Genomic DNA, 24,281 nt, shown 5'->3' with positions numbered 1-24,281 from the left:
GCAAACTTCGCGCATTGCACTCGTGTAGTTCGACGAGACGAAGCTATTGCACGAGGTTTCATCGGCCTACGACAATGTGTACTCCAAGTTATATGCCATCATATCGAACACGAATTTCAACTTCTATGATTGAGTTTTTCGTGAGCTCTGTTCGGGAAGAAAACGATGTTGCATCAGTTTCCTTGGTTATTTGACGTGCTGAAACCGAATATGATGCCACATTTCGTCTAGGTGCAGCCAAAAAAAAGTGATTCCCACGATCTTGTAAAAACGAATATGTATAAACGACTTTTTCTCGAAGATAAATCGTACCCAAGCAGGCTTCTGGCATTTCACTCGTGTAGTTCGACGAGACGAAGCTATTGCACGCGGTTTCATCGGCCTACGACAATGTGTACTCAAGTTATATGCCATCATATCGAACACGAAATCAACTTCTATGATTGAGTTTTTCGTGAGCTGTGTTCGGGAAGAAAACGATGTTGCATCAGTTTCCTTGGTCATTTGACGTGCTGAAACCGAATATGATGCCAGATTTCGTCTAGGTGCAGCCAAAAAAAAGTGATTCCCACGATCTCGTAACAACGCATATGTATAATCAACTTTGTCTCAAAGACAAATGGTTCCCAAGCAAACTTCGCGCATTGCACTCGTGTAGTTCGACGAGACGAAGCTATTGCACGAGGTTTCATCGGCCTACGACAATGTGTACTCCAAGTTATATGCCATCATATCGAACACGAATTTCAACTTCTATGATTGAGTTTTTCGTGAGCTCTGTTCGGGAAGAAAACGATGTTGCATCAGTTTCCTTGGTTATTTGACGTGCTGAAACCGAATATGATGCCACATTTCGTCTAGGTGCAGCCAAAAAAAAGTGATTCCCACGATCTCGTAAAAACGAATATGTATAATCGACTTGTTCTCGAAGATAAATCGTACCCAAGCAGGCTTCTGGCATTTCACTCGTGTAGTTCGACGAGACGAAGCTATTGCACGCGGTTTCATCGGCCTACGACAATGTGTACTCAAGTTATACACCATCATATTGAACACGAATATCAACTTCTATGATTGAGTTTTTCGTGAGCTGTGTTCGGGAAGAAAACGATGTTGCATCAGTTTCCTTGGTCATTTGACGTGCTGAAACCGAATATGATGCCAGATTTCGTCTAGGTGCAGCCAAAAAAAAGTGATTCTCACGATCTCGTAACAACGCATATGTATAATCGACTTTTTCTCGAAGACAAATCGTTCCCAAGCAGGCTTCCCGCATTGCACTCGTGTAGTTCGACGAGACGAAGCTATTGCACGAGGTTTCATCGGCCTACGACAATGTGTACTCCAAGTTATATGCCATCATATCGAACACGAATATCAACTTCTATGATTGAGTTTTTCGTGAGCTCTGTTCGGGAAGAAAACGATGTTGCATCAGTTTCCTTGGTTATTTGACGTGCTGAAACCGAATATGATGCCACATTTCGTCTAGGTGCAGCCAAAAAAAAGTGATTCCCACGATCTTGTAAAAACGAATATGTATAATCGACTTTTTCTCGAAGATAAATCGTACCCAAGCAGGCTTCTGGCATTTCACTCGTGTAGTTCGACGAGACGAAGCTATTGCACGCGGTTTCATCGGTCTACGACAATGTGTACTCAAGTTATATGCCATCATATCGAACACGAAATCAACTTCTATGATTGAGTTTTTCGTGAGCTGTGTTCGGGAAGAAAACGATGTTGCATCAGTTTCCTTGGTCATTTGACGTGCTGAAACCGAATATGATGCCAGATTTCGTCTAGGTGCAGCCAAAAAAAAGTGATTCCCACGATCTCGTAACAACGCATATGTATAATCGACTTTGTCTCAAAGACAAATGGTTCCCAAGCAAACTTCGCGCATTGCACTCGTGTAGTTCGACGAGACGAAGCTATTGCACGAGGTTTCATCGGCCTACGACAATGTGTACTCAAGTTATATGCCATCATATCGAACACGAATTTCAACTTCTATGATTGAGTTTTTCGTAAGCTCTGTTCGGGAAGAAAACGATGTTGCATCAGTTTCCTTGGTTATTTGACGTGCTGAAACCGAATATGATGCCACATTTCGTCTAGGTGCAGCCAAAAAAAAGTGATTCCCACGATCTCGTAAAAACGAATATGTATAATCGACGTTTTCTCGAAGATAAATCGTACCCAAGCAGGCTTCTGGCATTTCACTCGTGTAGTTCCACGAGACGAAGCTATTGCACGCGGTTTCATCGGCCTACGACAATGTGTACTCAAGTTATATGTCATCATATCGAACACGAAATCAACTTCTATGATTGAGTTTTTCGAGAGCACTGTTCGGGAAGAAAACGATGTTGCATCAGTTTCCTTGGTCATTTGACGTGCTGAAACCGAATATGATGCCAGATTTCGTCTAGGAGCAGCCAAAAAAAAGTGATTCTCACGATCTCGTAACAACGCATATGTATAATCGACTTTTTCTCGAAGACAAATCGTTCCCAAGCAGGCTTCCCGCATTGCACTCGTGTAGTTCGACGAGACGAAGCTATTGCACGCGGTTTCATCGGCCTACGACAATGTGTACTCAAGTTATATGCCATCATATCGAACACGAAATCAACTTCTATGATTGAGTTTTTCGTGAGCTGTGTTCGGGAAGAAAACGATGTTGCATCAGTTTCCTTGGTCATTTGACGTGCTGAAACCGAATATGATGCCAGATTTCGTCTAGGTGCAGCCAAAAAAAAGTGATTCCCACGATCTCGTAACAACGCATATGTATAATCGACTTTGTCTCAAAGACAAATGGTTCCCAAGCAAACTTCGCGCATTGCACTCGTGTAGTTCGACGAGACGAAGCTATTGCACGAGGTTTCATCGGCCTACGACAATGTGTACTCAAGTTATATGCCATCATATCGAACACGAATTTCAACTTCTATGATTGAGTTTTTCGTAAGCTCTGTTCGGGAAGAAAACGATGTTGCATCAGTTTCCTTGGTTATTTGACGTGCTGAAACCGAATATGATGCCACATTTCGTCTAGGTGCAGCCAAAAAAAAGTGATTCTCACGATCTCGTAACAACGCATATGTATAATCGACGTTTTCTCGAAGACAAATCGTTCCCAAGCAGGCTTCCCGCATTGCACTCGTGTAGTTCGACGAGACGAAGCTATTGCACGCGGTTTCATCGGCCTACGACAATGTGTACTCAAGTTATATGCCATCATATCGAACACGTATTTCAACTTCTATGATTGAGTTTTTCGTGAGCTCTGTTCGGGAAGAAAACGATGTTGCATCAGTTTCCTTGGTTATTTGACGTGCTGAAACCGAATATGATGCCACATTTCGTCTAGGTGCAGCCAAAAAAAAGTGATTCCCACGATCTCGTAAAAACGAATATGTATAATCGACTTGTTCTCGAAGATAAATCGTACCCAAGCAGGCTTCTGGCATTTCACTCGTGCAGTTCGACGAGACGAAGCTATTGCACGCGGTTTCATCGGCCTACGACAATGTGTACTCAAGTTATACACCATCATATTGAACACGAATATCAACTTCTATGATTGAGTTTTTCGTGAGCTGTGTTCGGGAAGAAAACGATGTTGCATCAGTTTCCTTGGTCATTTGACGTGCTGAAACCGAATATGATGCCAGATTTCGTCTAGGTGCAGCCAAAAAAAAGTGATTCTCACGATCTCGTAACAACGCATATGTATAATCGACTTTTTCTCGAAGACAAATCGTTCCCAAGCAGGCTTCCCGCATTGCACTCGTGTAGTTCGACGAGACGAAGCTATTGCACGCGGTTTCATCGGCCTACGACAATGTGTACTCAAGTTATATGCCATCATATCGAACACGAAATCAACTTCTATGATTGAGTTTTTCGTGAGCTGTGTTCGGGAAGAAAGCGATGTTGCATCAGTTTCCTTGGTCATTTGACGTGCTGAAACCGAATATGATGCCAGATTTCGTCTAGGTGCAGCCAAAAAAAAGTGATTCCCACGATCTCGTAACAACGCATATGTATAATCAACTTTGTCTCAAAGACAAATGGTTCCCAAGCAAACTTCGCGCATTGCACTCGTGTAGTTCGACGAGACGAAGCTATTGCACGAGGTTTCATCGGCCTACGACAATGTGTACTCCAAGTTATATGCCATCATATCGAACACGAATTTCAACTTCTATGATTGAGTTTTTCGTGAGCTCTGTTCGGGAAGAAAACGATGTTGCATCAGTTTCCTTGGTTATTTGACGTGCTGAAACCGAATATGATGCCACATTTCGTCTAGGTGCAGCCAAAAAAAAGTGATTCCCACGATCTTGTAAAAACGAATATGTATAAACGACTTTTTCTCGAAGATAAATCGTACCCAAGCAGGCTTCTGGCATTTCACTCGTGTAGTTCGACGAGACGAAGCTATTGCACGCGGTTTCATCGGCCTACGACAATGTGTACTCAAGTTATATGCCATCATATCGAACACGAAATCAACTTCTATGATTGAGTTTTTCGTGAGCTGTGTTCGGGAAGAAAACGATGTTGCATCAGTTTCCTTGGTCATTTGACGTGCTGAAACCGAATATGATGCCAGATTTCGTCTAGGTGCAGCCAAAAAAAAGTGATTCCCACGATCTCGTAACAACGCATATGTATAATCAACTTTGTCTCAAAGACAAATGGTTCCCAAGCAAACTTCGCGCATTGCACTCGTGTAGTTCGACGAGACGAAGCTATTGCACGAGGTTTCATCGGCCTACGACAATGTGTACTCCAAGTTATATGCCATCATATCGAACACGAATTTCAACTTCTATGATTGAGTTTTTCGTGAGCTCTGTTCGGGAAGAAAACGATGTTGCATCAGTTTCCTTGGTTATTTGACGTGCTGAAACCGAATATGATGCCACATTTCGTCTAGGTGCAGCCAAAAAAAAGTGATTCCCACGATCTCGTAAAAACGAATATGTATAATCGACTTGTTCTCGAAGATAAATCGTACCCAAGCAGGCTTCTGGCATTTCACTCGTGTAGTTCGACGAGACGAAGCTATTGCACGCGGTTTCATCGGCCTACGACAATGTGTACTCAAGTTATACACCATCATATTGAACACGAATATCAACTTCTATGATTGAGTTTTTCGTGAGCTGTGTTCGGGAAGAAAACGATGTTGCATCAGTTTCCTTGGTCATTTGACGTGCTGAAACCGAATATGATGCCAGATTTCGTCTAGGTGCAGCCAAAAAAAAGTGATTCTCACGATCTCGTAACAACGCATATGTATAATCGACTTTTTCTCGAAGACAAATCGTTCCCAAGCAGGCTTCCCGCATTGCACTCGTGTAGTTCGACGAGACGAAGCTATTGCACGCGGTTTCATCGGCCTACGACAATGTGTACTCAAGTTATATGCCATCATATCGAACACGAAATCAACTTCTATGATTGAGTTTTTCGTGAGCTGTGTTCGGGAAGAAAACGATGTTGCATCAGTTTCCTTGGTCATTTGACGTGCTGAAACCGAATATGATGCCAGATTTCGTCTAGGTGCAGCCAAAAAAAAGTGATTCCCACGATCTCGTAACAACGCATATGTATAATCAACTTTGTCTCAAAGACAAATGGTTCCCAAGCAAACTTCGCGCATTGCACTCGTGTAGTTCGACGAGACGAAGCTATTGCACGAGGTTTCATCGGCCTACGACAATGTGTACTCCAAGTTATATGCCATCATATCGAACACGAATATCAACTTCTATGATTGAGTTTTTCGTGAGCTCTGTTCGGGAAGAAAACGATGTTGCATCAGTTTCCTTGGTTATTTGACGTGCTGAAACCGAATATGATGCCACATTTCGTCTAGGTGCAGCCAAAAAAAAGTGATTCCCACGATCTTGTAAAAACGAATATGTATAATCGACTTTTTCTCGAAGATAAATCGTACCCAAGCAGGCTTCTGGCATTTCACTCGTGTAGTTCGACGAGACGAAGCTATTGCACGCGGTTTCATCGGCCTACGACAATGTGTACTCAAGTTATATGCCATCATATCGAACACGAAATCAACTTCTATGATTGAGTTTTTCGTGAGCTGTGTTCGGGAAGAAAACGATGTTGCATCAGTTTCCTTGGTCATTTGACGTGCTGAAACCGAATATGATGCCAGATTTCGTCTAGGTGCAGCCAAAAAAAAGTGATTCCCACGATCTCGTAACAACGCATATGTATAATCGACTTTGTCTCAAAGACAAATGGTTCCCAAGCAAACTTCGCGCATTGCACTCGTGTAGTTCGACGAGACGAAGCTATTGCACGAGGTTTCATCGGCCTACGACAATGTGTACTCAAGTTATATGCCATCATATCGAACACGAATTTCAACTTCTATGATTGAGTTTTTCGTAAGCTCTGTTCGGGAAGAAAACGATGTTGCATCAGTTTCCTTGGTTATTTGACGTGCTGAAACCGAATATGATGCCACATTTCGTCTAGGTGCAGCCAAAAAAAAGTGATTCCCACGATCTCGTAAAAACGAATATGTATAATCGACGTTTTCTCGAAGATAAATCGTACCCAAGCAGGCTTCTGGCATTTCACTCGTGTAGTTCGACGAGACGAAGCTATTGCACGCGGTTTCATCGGCCTACGACAATGTGTACTCAAGTTATACACCATCATATTGAACACGAATATCAACTTCTATGATTGAGTTTTTCGTGAGCTGTGTTCGGGAAGAAAACGATGTTGCATCAGTTTCCTTGGTCATTTGACGTGCTGAAACCGAATATGATGCCAGATTTCGTCTAGGTGCAGCCAAAAAAAAGTGATTCTCACGATCTCGTAACAACGCATATGTATAATCGACTTTTTCTCGAAGACAAATCGTTCCCAAGCAGGCTTCCCGCATTGCACTCGTGTAGTTCGACGAGACGAAGCTATTGCACGCGGTTTCATCGGCCTACGACAATGTGTACTCAAGTTATATGCCATCATATCGAACACGAAATCAACTTCTATGATTGAGTTTTTCGTGAGCTGTGTTCGGGAAGAAAACGATGTTGCATCAGTTTCCTTGGTCATTTGACGTGCTGAAACCGAATATGATGCCAGATTTCGTCTAGGTGCAGCCAAAAAAAAGTGATTCCCACGATCTCGTAACAACGCATATGTATAATCAACTTTGTCTCAAAGACAAATGGTTCCCAAGCAAACTTCGCGCATTGCACTCGTGTAGTTCGACGAGACGAAGCTATTGCACGAGGTTTCATCGGCCTACGACAATGTGTACTCCAAGTTATATGCCATCATATCGAACACGAATTTCAACTTCTATGATTGAGTTTTTCGTGAGCTCTGTTCGGGAAGAAAACGATGTTGCATCAGTTTCCTTGGTTATTTGACGTGCTGAAACCGAATATGATGCCACATTTCGTCTAGGTGCAGCCAAAAAAAAGTGATTCCCACGATCTCGTAAAAACGAATATGTATAATCGACTTGTTCTCGAAGATAAATCGTACCCAAGCAGGCTTCTGGCATTTCACTCGTGCAGTTCGACGAGACGAAGCTATTGCACGCGGTTTCATCGGCCTACGACAATGTGTACTCAAGTTATACACCATCATATTGAACACGAATATCAACTTCTATGATTGAGTTTTTCGTGAGCTGTGTTCGGGAAGAAAACGATGTTGCATCAGTTTCCTTGGTCATTTGACGTGCTGAAACCGAATATGATGCCAGATTTCGTCTAGGTGCAGCCAAAAAAAAGTGATTCTCACGATCTCGTAACAACGCATATGTATAATCGACTTTTTCTCGAAGACAAATCGTTCCCAAGCAGGCTTCCCGCATTGCACTCGTGTAGTTCGACGAGACGAAGCTATTGCACGCGGTTTCATCGGCCTACGACAATGTGTACTCAAGTTATATGCCATCATATCGAACACGAAATCAACTTCTATGATTGAGTTTTTCGTGAGCTGTGTTCGGGAAGAAAACGATGTTGCATCAGTTTCCTTGGTCATTTGACGTGCTGAAACCGAATATGATGCCAGATTTCGTCTAGGTGCAGCCAAAAAAAAGTGATTCCCACGATCTCGTAACAACGCATATGTATAATCAACTTTGTCTCAAAGACAAATGGTTCCCAAGCAAACTTCGCGCATTGCACTCGTGTAGTTCGACGAGACGAAGCTATTGCACGAGGTTTCATCGGCCTACGACAATGTGTACTCCAAGTTATATGCCATCATATCGAACACGAATTTCAACTTCTATGATTGAGTTTTTCGTGAGCTCTGTTCGGGAAGAAAACGATGTTGCATCAGTTTCCTTGGTTATTTGACGTGCTGAAACCGAATATGATGCCACATTTCGTCTAGGTGCAGCCAAAAAAAAGTGATTCCCACGATCTTGTAAAAACGAATATGTATAAACGACTTTTTCTCGAAGATAAATCGTACCCAAGCAGGCTTCTGGCATTTCACTCGTGTAGTTCGACGAGACGAAGCTATTGCACGCGGTTTCATCGGCCTACGACAATGTGTACTCAAGTTATATGCCATCATATCGAACACGAAATCAACTTCTATGATTGAGTTTTTCGTGAGCTGTGTTCGGGAAGAAAACGATGTTGCATCAGTTTCCTTGGTCATTTGACGTGCTGAAACCGAATATGATGCCAGATTTCGTCTAGGTGCAGCCAAAAAAAAGTGATTCCCACGATCTCGTAACAACGCATATGTATAATCAACTTTGTCTCAAAGACAAATGGTTCCCAAGCAAACTTCGCGCATTGCACTCGTGTAGTTCGACGAGACGAAGCTATTGCACGAGGTTTCATCGGCCTACGACAATGTGTACTCAAGTTATACACCATCATATTGAACACGAATATCAACTTCTATGATTGAGTTTTTCGTGAGCTGTGTTCGGGAAGAAAACGATGTTGCATCAGTTTCCTTGGTCATTTGACGTGCTGAAACCGAATATGATGCCAGATTTCGTCTAGGTGCAGCCAAAAAAAAGTGATTCTCACGATCTCGTAACAACGCATATGTATAATCGACTTTTTCTCGAAGACAAATCGTTCCCAAGCAGGCTTCCCGCATTGCACTCGTGTAGTTCGACGAGACGAAGCTATTGCACGCGGTTTCATCGGCCTACGACAATGTGTACTCAAGTTATATGCCATCATATCGAACACGAAATCAACTTCTATGATTGAGTTTTTCGTGAGCTGTGTTCGGGAAGAAAACGATGTTGCATCAGTTTCCTTGGTCATTTGACGTGCTGAAACCGAATATGATGCCAGATTTCGTCTAGGTGCAGCCAAAAAAAAGTGATTCCCACGATCTCGTAACAACGCATATGTATAATCAACTTTGTCTCAAAGACAAATGGTTCCCAAGCAAACTTCGCGCATTGCACTCGTGTAGTTCGACGAGACGAAGCTATTGCACGAGGTTTCATCGGCCTACGACAATGTGTACTCCAAGTTATATGCCATCATATCGAACACGAATTTCAACTTCTATGATTGAGTTTTTCGTGAGCTCTGTTCGGGAAGAAAACGATGTTGCATCAGTTTCCTTGGTTATTTGACGTGCTGAAACCGAATATGATGCCACATTTCGTCTAGGTGCAGCCAAAAAAAAGTGATTCCCACGATCTTGTATAAACGAATATGTATAAACGACTTTTTCTCGAAGATAAATCGTACCCAAGCAGGCTTCTGGCATTTCACTCGTGTAGTTCGACGAGACGAAGCTATTGCACGCGGTTTCATCGGCCTACGACAATGTGTACTCAAGTTATATGCCATCATATCGAACACGAAATCAACTTCTATGATTGAGTTTTTCGTGAGCTGTGTTCGGGAAGAAAACGATGTTGCATCAGTTTCCTTGGTCATTTGACGTGCTGAAACCGAATATGATGCCAGATTTCGTCTAGGTGCAGCCAAAAAAAAGTGATTCCCACGATCTCGTAACAACGCATATGTATAATCAACTTTGTCTCAAAGACAAATGGTTCCCAAGCAAACTTCGCGCATTGCACTCGTGTAGTTCGACGAGACGAAGCTATTGCACGAGGTTTCATCGGCCTACGACAATGTGTACTCCAAGTTATATGCCATCATATCGAACACGAATTTCAACTTCTATGATTGAGTTTTTCGTGAGCTCTGTTCGGGAAGAAAACGATGTTGCATCAGTTTCCTTGGTTATTTGACGTGCTGAAACCGAATATGATGCCACATTTCGTCTAGGTGCAGCCAAAAAAAAGTGATTCCCACGATCTCGTAAAAACGAATATGTATAATCGACTTGTTCTCGAAGATAAATCGTACCCAAGCAGGCTTCTGGCATTTCACTCGTGTAGTTCGACGAGACGAAGCTATTGCACGCGGTTTCATCGGCCTACGACAATGTGTACTCAAGTTATACACCATCATATTGAACACGAATATCAACTTCTATGATTGAGTTTTTCGTGAGCTGTGTTCGGGAAGAAAGCGATGTTGCATCAGTTTCCTTGGTCATTTGACGTGCTGAAACCGAATATGATGCCAGATTTCGTCTAGGTGCAGCCAAAAAAAAGTGATTCCCACGATCTCGTAACAACGCATATGTATAATCAACTTTGTCTCAAAGACAAATGGTTCCCAAGCAAACTTCGCGCATTGCACTCGTGTAGTTCGACGAGACGAAGCTATTGCACGAGGTTTCATCGGCCTACGACAATGTGTACTCCAAGTTATATGCCATCATATCGAACACGAATTTCAACTTCTATGATTGAGTTTTTCGTGAGCTCTGTTCGGGAAGAAAACGATGTTGCATCAGTTTCCTTGGTTATTTGACGTGCTGAAACCGAATATGATGCCACATTTCGTCTAGGTGCAGCCAAAAAAAAGTGATTCCCACGATCTTGTAAAAACGAATATGTATAAACGACTTTTTCTCGAAGATAAATCGTACCCAAGCAGGCTTCTGGCATTTCACTCGTGTAGTTCGACGAGACGAAGCTATTGCACGCGGTTTCATCGGCCTACGACAATGTGTACTCAAGTTATATGCCATCATATCGAACACGAAATCAACTTCTATGATTGAGTTTTTCGTGAGCTGTGTTCGGGAAGAAAACGATGTTGCATCAGTTTCCTTGGTCATTTGACGTGCTGAAACCGAATATGATGGCAGATTTCGTCTAGGTGCAGCCAAAAAAAAGTGATTCCCACGATCTCGTAACAACGCATATGTATAATCAACTTTGTCTCAAAGACAAATGGTTCCCAAGCAAACTTCGCGCATTGCACTCGTGTAGTTCGACGAGACGAAGCTATTGCACGAGGTTTCATCGGCCTACGACAATGTGTACTCCAAGTTATATGCCATCATATCGAACACGAATTTCAACTTCTATGATTGAGTTTTTCGTGAGCTCTGTTCGGGAAGAAAACGATGTTGCATCAGTTTCCTTGGTTATTTGACGTGCTGAAACCGAATATGATGCCACATTTCGTCTAGGTGCAGCCAAAAAAAAGTGATTCCCACGATCTCGTAAAAACGAATATGTATAATCGACTTGTTCTCGAAGATAAATCGTACCCAAGCAGGCTTCTGGCATTTCACTCGTGTAGTTCGACGAGACGAAGCTATTGCACGCGGTTTCATCGGCCTACGACAATGTGTACTCAAGTTATACACCATCATATTGAACACGAATATCAACTTCTATGATTGAGTTTTTCGTGAGCTGTGTTCGGGAAGAAAACGATGTTGCATCAGTTTCCTTGGTCATTTGACGTGCTGAAACCGAATATGATGCCAGATTTCGTCTAGGTGCAGCCAAAAAAAAGTGATTCTCACGATCTCGTAACAACGCATATGTATAATCGACTTTTTCTCGAAGACAAATCGTTCCCAAGCAGGCTTCCCGCATTGCACTCGTGTAGTTCGACGAGACGAAGCTATTGCACGCGGTTTCATCGGCCTACGACAATGTGTACTCAAGTTATATGCCATCATATCGAACACGAAATCAACTTCTATGATTGAGTTTTTCGTGAGCTGTGTTCGGGAAGAAAACGATGTTGCATCAGTTTCCTTGGTCATTTGACGTGCTGAAACCGAATATGATGCCAGATTTCGTCTAGGTGCAGCCAAAAAAAAGTGATTCCCACGATCTCGTAACAACGCATATGTATAATCAACTTTGTCTCAAAGACAAATGGTTCCCAAGCAAACTTCGCGCATTGCACTCGTGTAGTTCGACGAGACGAAGCTATTGCACGAGGTTTCATCGGCCTACGACAATGTGTACTCCAAGTTATATGCCATCATATCGAACACGAATATCAACTTCTATGATTGAGTTTTTCGTGAGCTCTGTTCGGGAAGAAAACGATGTTGCATCAGTTTCCTTGGTTATTTGACGTGCTGAAACCGAATATGATGCCACATTTCGTCTAGGTGCAGCCAAAAAAAAGTGATTCCCACGATCTTGTAAAAACGAATATGTATAATCGACTTTTTCTCGAAGATAAATCGTACCCAAGCAGGCTTCTGGCATTTCACTCGTGTAGTTCGACGAGACGAAGCTATTGCACGCGGTTTCATCGGCCTACGACAATGTGTACTCAAGTTATATGCCATCATATCGAACACGAAATCAACTTCTATGATTGAGTTTTTCGTGAGCTGTGTTCGGGAAGAAAACGATGTTGCATCAGTTTCCTTGGTCATTTGACGTGCTGAAACCGAATATGATGCCAGATTTCGTCTAGGTGCAGCCAAAAAAAAGTGATTCCCACGATCTCGTAACAACGCATATGTATAATCGACTTTGTCTCAAAGACAAATGGTTCCCAAGCAAACTTCGCGCATTGCACTCGTGTAGTTCGACGAGACGAAGCTATTGCACGAGGTTTCATCGGCCTACGACAATGTGTACTCCAAGTTATATGCCATCATATCGAACACGAATTTCAACTTCTATGATTGAGTTTTTCGTGAGCTCTGTTCGGGAAGAAAACGATGTTGCATCAGTTTCCTTGGTTATTTGACGTGCTGAAACCGAATATGATGCCACATTTCGTCTAGGTGCAGCCAAAAAAAAGTGATTCCCACGATCTTGTAAAAACGAATATGTATAAACGACTTTTTCTCGAAGATAAATCGTACCCAAGCAGGCTTCTGGCATTTCACTCGTGTAGTTCGACGAGACGAAGCTATTGCACGCGGTTTCATCGGCCTACGACAATGTGTACTCAAGTTATATGCCATCATATCGAACACGAAATCAACTTCTATGATTGAGTTTTTCGTGAGCTGTGTTCGGGAAGAAAACGATGTTGCATCAGTTTCCTTGGTCATTTGACGTGCTGAAACCGAATATGATGCCAGATTTCGTCTAGGTGCAGCCAAAAAAAAGTGATTCCCACGATCTCGTAACAACGCATATGTACAATCAACTTTGTCTCAAAGACAAATGGTTCCCAAGCAAACTTCGCGCATTGCACTCGTGTAGTTCGACGAGACGAAGCTATTGCACGAGGTTTCATCGGCCTACGACAATGTGTACTCCAAGTTATATGCCATCATATCGAACACGAATTTCAACTTCTATGATTGAGTTTTTCGTGAGCTCTGTTCGGGAAGAAAACGATGTTGCATCAGTTTCCTTGGTTATTTGACGTGCTGAAACCGAATATGATGCCACATTTCGTCTAGGTGCAGCCAAAAAAAAGTGATTCCCACGATCTCGTAAAAACGAATATGTATAATCGACTTGTTCTCGAAGATAAATCGTACCCAAGCAGGCTTCTGGCATTTCACTCGTGTAGTTCGACGAGACGAAGCTATTGCACGCGGTTTCATCGGCCTACGACAATGTGTACTCAAGTTATACACCATCATATTGAACACGAATATCAACTTCTATGATTGAGTTTTTCGTGAGCTGTGTTCGGGAAGAAAACGATGTTGCATCAGTTTCCTTGGTCATTTGACGTGCTGAAACCGAATATGATGCCAGATTTCGTCTAGGTGCAGCCAAAAAAAAGTGATTCTCACGATCTCGTAACAACGCATATGTATAATCGACTTTTTCTCGAAGACAAATCGTTCCCAAGCAGGCTTCCCGCATTGCACTCGTGTAGTTCGACGAGACGAAGCTATTGCACGCGGTTTCATCGGCCTACGACAATGTGTACTCAAGTTATATGCCATCATATCGAACACGAAATCAACTTCTATGATTGAGTTTTTCGTGAGCTGTGTTCGGGAAGAAAACGATGTTGCATCAGTTTCCTTGGTCATTTGACGTGCTGAAACCGAATATGATGCCAGATTTCGTCTAGGTGCAGCCAAAAAAAAGTGATTCCCACGATCTCGTAACAACGCATATGTATAATCAACTTTGTCTCAAAGACAAATGGTTCCCAAGCAAACTTCGCGCATTGCACTCGTGTAGTTCGACGAGACGAAGCTATTGCACGAGGTTTCATCGGCCTACGACAATGTGTACTCCAAGTTATATGCCATCATATCGAACACGAATATCAACTTCTATGATTGAGTTTTTCGTGAGCTCTGTTCGGGAAGAAAACGATGTTGCATCAGTTTCCTTGGTTATTTGACGTGCTGAAACCGAATATGATGCCACATTTCGTCTAGGTGCAGCCAAAAAAAAGTGATTCCCACGATCTTGTAAAAACGAATATGTATAATCGACTTTTTCTCGAAGATAAATCGTACCCAAGCAGGCTTCTGGCATTTCACTCGTGTAGTTCGACGAGACGAAGCTATTGCACGCGGTTTCATCGGTCTACGACAATGTGTACTCAAGTTATATGCCATCATATCGAACACGAAATCAACTTCTATGATTGAGTTTTTCGTGAGCTGTGTTCGGGAAGAAAACGATGTTGCATCAGTTTCCTTGGTCATTTGACGTGCTGAAACCGAATATGATGCCAGATTTCGTCTAGGTGCAGCCAAAAAAAAGTGATTCCCACGATCTCGTAACAACGCATATGTATAATCGACTTTGTCTCAAAGACAAATGGTTCCCAAGCAAACTTCGCGCATTGCACTCGTGTAGTTCGACGAGACGAAGCTATTGCACGAGGTTTCATCGGCCTACGACAATGTGTACTCAAGTTATATGCCATCATATCGAACACGAATTTCAACTTCTATGATTGAGTTTTTCGTAAGCTCTGTTCGGGAAGAAAACGATGTTGCATCAGTTTCCTTGGTTATTTGACGTGCTGAAACCGAATATGATGCCACATTTCGTCTAGGTGCAGCCAAAAAAAAGTGATTCCCACGATCTCGTAAAAACGAATATGTATAATCGACGTTTTCTCGAAGATAAATCGTACCCAAGCAGGCTTCTGGCATTTCACTCGTGTAGTTCCACGAGACGAAGCTATTGCACGCGGTTTCATCGGCCTACGACAATGTGTACTCAAGTTATATGTCATCATATCGAACACGAAATCAACTTCTATGATTGAGTTTTTCGAGAGCACTGTTCGGGAAGAAAACGATGTTGCATCAGTTTCCTTGGTCATTTGACGTGCTGAAACCGAATATGATGCCAGATTTCGTCTAGGTGCAGCCAAAAAAAAGTGATTCCCACGATCTCGTAACAACGCATATGTATAATCAACTTTGTCTCAAAGACAAATGGTTCCCAAGCAAACTTCGCGCATTGCACTCGTGTAGTTCGACGAGACGAAGCTATTGCACGAGGTTTCATCGGCCTACGACAATGTGTACTCCAAGTTATATGCCATCATATCGAACACGAATTTCAACTTCTATGATTGAGTTTTTCGTGAGCTCTGTTCGGGAAGAAAACGATGTTGCATCAGTTTCCTTGGTTATTTGACGTGCTGAAACCGAATATGATGCCACATTTCGTCTAGGTGCAGCCAAAAAAAAGTGATTCCCACGATCTTGTAAAAACGAATATGTATAAACGACTTTTTCTCGAAGATAAATCGTACCCAAGCAGGCTTCTGGCATTTCACTCGTGTAGTTCGACGAGACGAAGCTATTGCACGCGGTTTCATCGGCCTACGACAATGTGTACTCAAGTTATATGCCATCATATCGAACACGAAATCAACTTCTATGATTGAGTTTTTCGTGAGCTGTGTTCGGGAAGAAAACGATGTTGCATCAGTTTCCTTGGTCATTTGACGTGCTGAAACCGAATATGATGCCAGATTTCGTCTAGGTGCAGCCAAAAAAAAGTGATTCCCACGATCTCGTAACAACGCATATGTATAATCAACTTTGTCTCAAAGACAAATGGTTCCCAAGCAAACTTCGCGCATTGCACTCGTGTAGTTCGACGAGACGAAGCTATTGCACGAGGTTTCATCGGCCTACGACAATGTGTACTCCAAGTTATATGCCATCATATCGAACACGAATTTCAACTTCTATGATTGAGTTTTTCGTGAGCTCTGTTCGGGAAGAAAACGATGTTGCATCAGTTTCCTTGGTTATTTGACGTGCTGAAACCGAATATGATGCCACATTTCGTCTAGGTGCAGCCAAAAAAAAGTGATTCCCACGATCTCGTAAAAACGAATATGTATAATCGACTTGTTCTCGAAGATAAATCGTACCCAAGCAGGCTTCTGGCATTTCACTCGTGTAGTTCGACGAGACGAAGCTATTGCACGCGGTTTCATCGGCCTACGACAATGTGTACTCAAGTTATACACCATCATATTGAACACGAATATCAACTTCTATGATTGAGTTTTTCGTGAGCTGTGTTCGGGAAGAAAACGATGTTGCATCAGTTTCCTTGGTCATTTGACGTGCTGAAACCGAATATGATGCCAGATTTCGTCTAGGTGCAGCCAAAAAAAAGTGATTCTCACGATCTCGTAACAACGCATATGTATAATCGACTTTTTCTCGAAGACAAATCGTTCCCAAGCAGGCTTCCCGCATTGCACTCGTGTAGTTCGACGAGACGAAGCTATTGCACGCGGTTTCATCGGCCTACGACAATGTGTACTCAAGTTATATGCCATCATATCGAACACGAAATCAACTTCTATGATTGAGTTTTTCGTGAGCTGTGTTCGGGAAGAAAACGATGTTGCATCAGTTTCCTTGGTCATTTGACGTGCTGAAACCGAATATGATGCCAGATTTCGTCTAGGTGCAGCCAAAAAAAAGTGATTCCCACGATCTCGTAACAACGCATATGTATAATCAACTTTGTCTCAAAGACAAATGGTTCCCAAGCAAACTTCGCGCATTGCACTCGTGTAGTTCGACGAGACGAAGCTATTGCACGAGGTTTCATCGGCCTACGACAATGTGTACTCCAAGTTATATGCCATCATATCGAACACGAATATCAACTTCTATGATTGAGTTTTTCGTGAGCTCTGTTCGGGAAGAAAACGATGTTGCATCAGTTTCCTTGGTTATTTGACGTGCTGAAACCGAATATGATGCCACATTTCGTCTAGGTGCAGCCAAAAAAAAGTGATTCCCACGATCTTGTAAAAACGAATATGTATAATCGACTTTTTCTCGAAGATAAATCGTACCCAAGCAGGCTTCTGGCATTTCACTCGTGTAGTTCGACGAGACGAAGCTATTGCACGCGGTTTCATCGGTCTACGACAATGTGTACTCAAGTTATATGCCATCATATCGAACACGAAATCAACTTCTATGATTGAGTTTTTCGTGAGCTGTGTTCGGGAAGAAAACGATGTTGCATCAGTTTCCTTGGTCATTTGACGTGCTGAAACCGAATATGATGCCAGATTTCGTCTAGGTGCAGCCAAAAAAAAGTGATTCCCACGATCTCGTAACAACGCATATGTATAATCGACTTTGTCTCAAAGACAAATGGTTCCCAAGCAAACTTCGCGCATTGCACTCGTGTAGTTCGACGAGACGAAGCTATTGCACGAGGTTTCATCGGCCTACGACAATGTGTACTCAAGTTATATGCCATCATATCGAACACGAATTTCAACTTCTATGATTGAGTTTTTCGTAAGCTCTGTTCGGGAAGAAAACGATGTTGCATCAGTTTCCTTGGTTATTTGACGTGCTGAAACCGAATATGATGCCACATTTCGTCTAGGTGCAGCCAAAAAAAAGTGATTCTCACGATCTCGTAACAACGCATATGTATAATCGACGTTTTCTCGAAGACAAATCGTTCCCAAGCAGGCTTCCCGCATTGCACTCGTGTAGTTCGACGAGACGAAGCTATTGCACGCGGTTTCATCGGCCTACGACAATGTGTACTCAAGTTATATGCCATCATATCGAACACGTATTTCAACTTCTATGATTGAGTTTTTCGTGAGCTCTGTTCGGGAAGAAAACGATGTTGCATCAGTTTCCTTGGTTATTTGACGTGCTGAAACCGAATATGATGCCACATTTCGTCTAGGTGCAGCCAAAAAAAAGTGATTCCCACGATCTCGTAAAAACGAATATGTATAATCGACTTGTTCTCGAAGATAAATCGTACCCAAGCAGGCTTCTGGCATTTCACTCGTGCAGTTCGACGAGACGAAGCTATTGCACGCGGTTTCATCGGCCTACGACAATGTGTACTCAAGTTATACACCATCATAAAGAACACGAATATCAACTTCTATGATTGAGTTTTTCGTGAGCTGTGTTCGGGAAGAAAACGATGTTGCATCAGTTTCCTTGGTCATTTGACGTGCTGAAACCGAATATGATGCCAGATTTCGTCTAGGTGCAGCCAAAAAAAAGTGATTCTCACGATCTCGTAACAACGCATATGTATAATCGACTTTTTCTCGAAGACAAATCGTTCCCAAGCAGGCTTCCCGCATTGCACTCGTGTAGTTCGACGAGACGAAGCTATTGCACGCGGTTTCATCGGCCTACGACAATGTGTACTCAAGTTATATGCCATCATATCGAACACGAAATCAACTTCTATGATTGAGTTTTTCGTGAGCTGTGTTCGGGAAGAAAACGATGTTGCATCAGTTTCCTTGGTCATTTGACGTGCTGAAACCGAATATGATGCCAGATTTCGTCTAGGTGCAGCCAAAAAAAAGTGATTCCCACGATCTCGTAACAACGCATATGTATAATCAACTTTGTCTCAAAGACAAATGGTTCCCAAGCAAACTTCGCGCATTGCACTCGTGTAGTTCGACGAGACGAAGCTATTGCACGAGGTTTCATCGGCCTACGACAATGTGTACTCCAAGTTATATGCCATCATATCGAACACGAATTTCAACTTCTATGATTGAGTTTTTCGTGAGCTCTGTTCGGGAAGAAAACGATGTTGCATCAGTTTCCTTGGTTATTTGACGTGCTGAAACCGAATATGATGCCACATTTCGTCTAGGTGCAGCCAAAAAAAAGTGATTCCCACGATCTTGTAAAAACGAATATGTATAAACGACTTTTTCTCGAAGATAAATCGTACCCAAGCAGGCTTCTGGCATTTCACTCGTGTAGTTCGACGAGACGAAGCTATTGCACGCGGTTTCATCGGCCTACGACAATGTGTACTCAAGTTATATGCCATCATATCGAACACGAAATCAACTTCTATGATTGAGTTTTTCGTGAGCTGTGTTCGGGAAGAAAACGATGTTGCATCAGTTTCCTTGGTCATTTGACGTGCTGAAACCGAATATGATGCCAGATTTCGTCTAGGTGCAGCCAAAAAAAAGTGATTCCCACGATCTCGTAACAACGCATATGTATAATCAACTTTGTCTCAAAGACAAATGGTTCCCAAGCAAACTTCGCGCATTGCACTCGTGTAGTTCGACGAGACGAAGCTATTGCACGAGGTTTCATCGGCCTACGACAATGTGTACTCCAAGTTATATGCCATCATATCGAACACGAATTTCAACTTCTATGATTGAGTTTTTCGTGAGCTCTGTTCGGGAAGAAAACGATGTTGCATCAGTTTCCTTGGTTATTTGACGTGCTGAAACCGAATATGATGCCACATTTCGTCTATGTGCAGCCAAAAAAAAGTGATTCCCACGATCTCGTAAAAACGAATATGTATAATCGACTTGTTCTCGAAGATAAATCGTACCCAAGCAGGCTTCTGGCATTTCACTCGTGTAGTTCGACGAGACGAAGCTATTGCACGCGGTTTCATCGGCCTACGACAATGTGTACTCAAGTTATACACCATCATATTGAACACGAATATCAACTTCTATGATTGAGTTTTTCGTGAGCTGTGTTCGGGAAGAAAACGATGTTGCATCAGTTTCCTTGGTCATTTGACGTGCTGAAACCGAATATGATGCCAGATTTCGTCTAGGTGCAGCCAAAAAAAAGTGATTCTCACGATCTCGTAACAACGCATATGTATAATCGACTTTTTCTCGAAGACAAATCGTTCCCAAGCAGGCTTCCCGCATTGCACTCGTGTAGTTCGACGAGACGAAGCTATTGCACGCGGTTTCATCGGCCTACGACAATGTGTACTCAAGTTATATGCCATCATATCGAACACGAAATCAACTTCTATGATTGAGTTTTTCGTGAGCTGTGTTCGGGAAGAAAACGATGTTGCATCAGTTTCCTTGGTCATTTGACGTGCTGAAACCGAATATGATGCCAGATTTCGTCTAGGTGCAGCCAAAAAAAAGTGATTCCCACGATCTCGTAACAACGCATATGTATAATCAACTTTGTCTCAAAGACAAATGGTTCCCAAGCAAACTTCGCGCATTGCACTCGTGTAGTTCGACGAGACGAAGCTATTGCACGAGGTTTCATCGGCCTACGACAATGTGTACTCCAAGTTATATGCCATCATATCGAACACGAATATCAACTTCTATGATTGAGTTTTTCGTGAGCTCTGTTCGGGAAGAAAACGATGTTGCATCAGTTTCCTTGGTTATTTGACGTGCTGAAACCGAATATGATGCCACATTTCGTCTAGGTGCAGCCAAAAAAAAGTGATTCCCAAGATCTTGTAAAAACGAATATGTATAATCGACTTTTTCTCGAAGATAAATCGTACCCAAGCAGGCTTCTGGCATTTCACTCGTGTAGTTCGACGAGACGAAGCTATTGCACGCGGTTTCATCGGCCTACGACAATGTGTACTCAAGTTATATGCCATCATATCGAACACGAAATCAACTTCTATGATTGAGTTTTTCGTGAGCTGTGTTCGGGAAGAAAACGATGTTGCATCAGTTTCCTTGGTCATTTGACGTGCTGAAACCGAATATGATGCCAGATTTCGTCTAGGTGCAGCCAAAAAAAAGTGATTCCCACGATCTCGTAACAACGCATATGTATAATCGACTTTGTCTCAAAGACAAATGGTTCCCAAGCAAACTTCGCGCATTGCACTCGTGTAGTTCGACGAGACGAAGCTATTGCACGAGGTTTCATCGGCCTACGACAATGTGTACTCAAGTTATATGCCATCATATCGAACACGAATTTCAACTTCTATGATTGAGTTTTTCGTAAGCTCTGTTCGGGAAGAAAACGATGTTGCATCAGTTTCCTTGGTTATTTGACGTGCTGAAACCGAATATGATGCCACATTTCGTCTAGGTGCAGCCAAAAAAAAGTGATTCCCACGATCTCGTAAAAACGAATATGTATAATCGACGTTTTCTCGAAGATAAATCGTACCCAAGCAGGCTTCTGGCATTTCACTCGTGTAGTTCGACGAGACGAAGCTATTGCACGCGGTTTCATCGGCCTACGACAATGTGTACTCAAGTTATACACCATCATATTGAACACGAATATCAACTTCTATGATTGAGTTTTTCGTGAGCTGTGTTCGGGAAGAAAACGATGTTGCATCAGTTTCCTTGGTCATTTGACGTGCTGAAACCGAATATGATGCCAGATTTCGTCTAGGTGCAGCCAAAAAAAAGTGATTCTCACGATCTCGTAACAACGCATATGTATAATCGACTTTTTCTCGAAGACAAATCGTTCCCAAGCAGGCTTCCCGCATTGCACTCGTGTAGTTCGACGAGACGAAGCTATTGCACGCGGTTTCATCGGCCTACGACAATGTGTACTCAAGTTATATGCCATCATATCGAACACGAAATCAACTTCTATGATTGAGTTTTTCGTGAGCTGTGTTCGGGAAGAAAACGATGTTGCATCAGTTTCCTTGGTCATTTGACGTGCTGAAACCGAATATGATGCCAGATTTCGTCTAGGTGCAGCCAAAAAAAAGTGATTCCCACGATCTCGTAACAACGCATATGTATAATCAACTTTGTCTCAAAGACAAATGGTTCCCAAGCAAACTTCGCGCATTGCACTCGTGTAGTTCGACGAGACGAAGCTATTGCACGAGGTTTCATCGGCCTACGACAATGTGTACTCCAAGTTATATGCCATCATATCGAACACGAATTTCAACTTCTATGATTGAGTTTTTCGTGAGCTCTGTTCGGGAAGAAAACGATGTTGCATCAGTTTCCTTGGTTATTTGACGTGCTGAAACCGAATATGATGCCACATTTCGTCTAGGTGCAGCCAAAAAAAAGTGATTCCCACGATCTTGTAAAAACGAATATGTATAATCGACTTTTTCTCGAAGACAAATCGTTCCCAAGCAGGCTTCCCGCATTGCACTCGTGTAGGTCGACGAGACGAAGCTATTGCACGCGGTTTCATCGGCCTACGACAATGTGTACTAAAGTTATATGCCATCATATCGAACACGAAATCAACTTCTATGATTGAGTTTTTCGTGAGCTGTGTTCGGGAAGAAAACGATGTTGCATCAGTTTCCTTGGTCATTTGACGTGCTGAAACCGAATATGATGCCACATTTCGTCTAGGTGCAGCCAAAAAAAAGTGATTCTCACGATCTCGTAACAACGCATATGTATAATCGACGTTTTCTCGAAGACAAATCGTTCCCAAGCAGGCTTCCCGCATTGCACTCGTGTAGTTCGACGAGACGAAGCTATTGCACGCGGTTTCATCGGCCTACGACAATGTGTACTCAAGTTATATGCCATCATATCGAACACGTATTTCAACTTCTATGATTGAGTTTTTCGTGAGCTCTGTTCGGGAAGAAAACGATGTTGCATCAGTTTCCTTGGTTATTTGACGTGCTGAAACCGAATATGATGCCACATTTCGTCTAGGTGCAGCCAAAAAAAAGTGATTCCCACGATCTCGTAAAAACGAATATGTATAATCGACTTGTTCTCGAAGATAAATCGTACCCAAGCAGGCTTCTGGCATTTCACTCGTGCAGTTCGACGAGACGAAGCTATTGCACGCGGTTTCATCGGCCTACGACAATGTGTACTCAAGTTATACACCATCATATTGAACACGAATATCAACTTCTATGATTGAGTTTTTCGTGAGCTGTGTTCGGGAAGAAAACGATGTTGCATCAGTTTCCTTGGTCATTTGACGTGCTGAAACCGAATATGATGCCAGATTTCGTCTAGGTGCAGCCAAAAAAAAGTGATTCTCACGATCTCGTAACAACGCATATGTATAATCGACTTTTTCTCGAAGACAAATCGTTCCCAAGCAGGCTTCCCGCATTGCACTCGTGTAGTTCGACGAGACGAAGCTATTGCACGCGGTTTCATCGGCCTACGACAATGTGTACTCAAGTTATATGCCATCATATCGAACACGAAATCAACTTCTATGATTGAGTTTTTCGTGAGCTGTGTTCGGGAAGAAAACGATGTTGCATCAGTTTCCTTGGTCATTTGACGTGCTGAAACCGAATATGATGCCAGATTTCGTCTAGGTGCAGCCAAAAAAAAGTGATTCCCACGATCTCGTAACAACGCATATGTATAATCAACTTTGTCTCAAAGACAAATGGTTCCCAAGCAAACTTCGCGCATTGCACTCGTGTAGTTCGACGAGACGAAGCTATTGCACGAGGTTTCATCGGCCTACGACAATGTGTACTCCAAGTTATATGCCATCATATCGAACACGAATTTCAACTTCTATGATTGAGTTTTTCGTGAGCTCTGTTCGGGAAGAAAACGATGTTGCATCAGTTTCCTTGGTTATTTGACGTGCTGAAACCGAATATGATGCCACATTTCGTCTAGGTGCAGCCAAAAAAAAGTGATTCCCACGATCTTGTAAAAACGAATATGTATAAACGACTTTTTCTCGAAGATAAATCGTACCCAAGCAGGCTTCTGGCATTTCACTCGTGTAGTTCG

The sequence above is a fragment of the Diachasmimorpha longicaudata genome, unplaced genomic scaffold, assembly GCF_034640455.1.
Source record: "Diachasmimorpha longicaudata isolate KC_UGA_2023 unplaced genomic scaffold, iyDiaLong2 ctg00000055.1, whole genome shotgun sequence".
In the NCBI taxonomy this organism is placed as follows: Eukaryota; Metazoa; Arthropoda; class Insecta; order Hymenoptera; family Braconidae; genus Diachasmimorpha; species Diachasmimorpha longicaudata.
Note: the sequence above shows the minus strand (reverse complement) of the source record.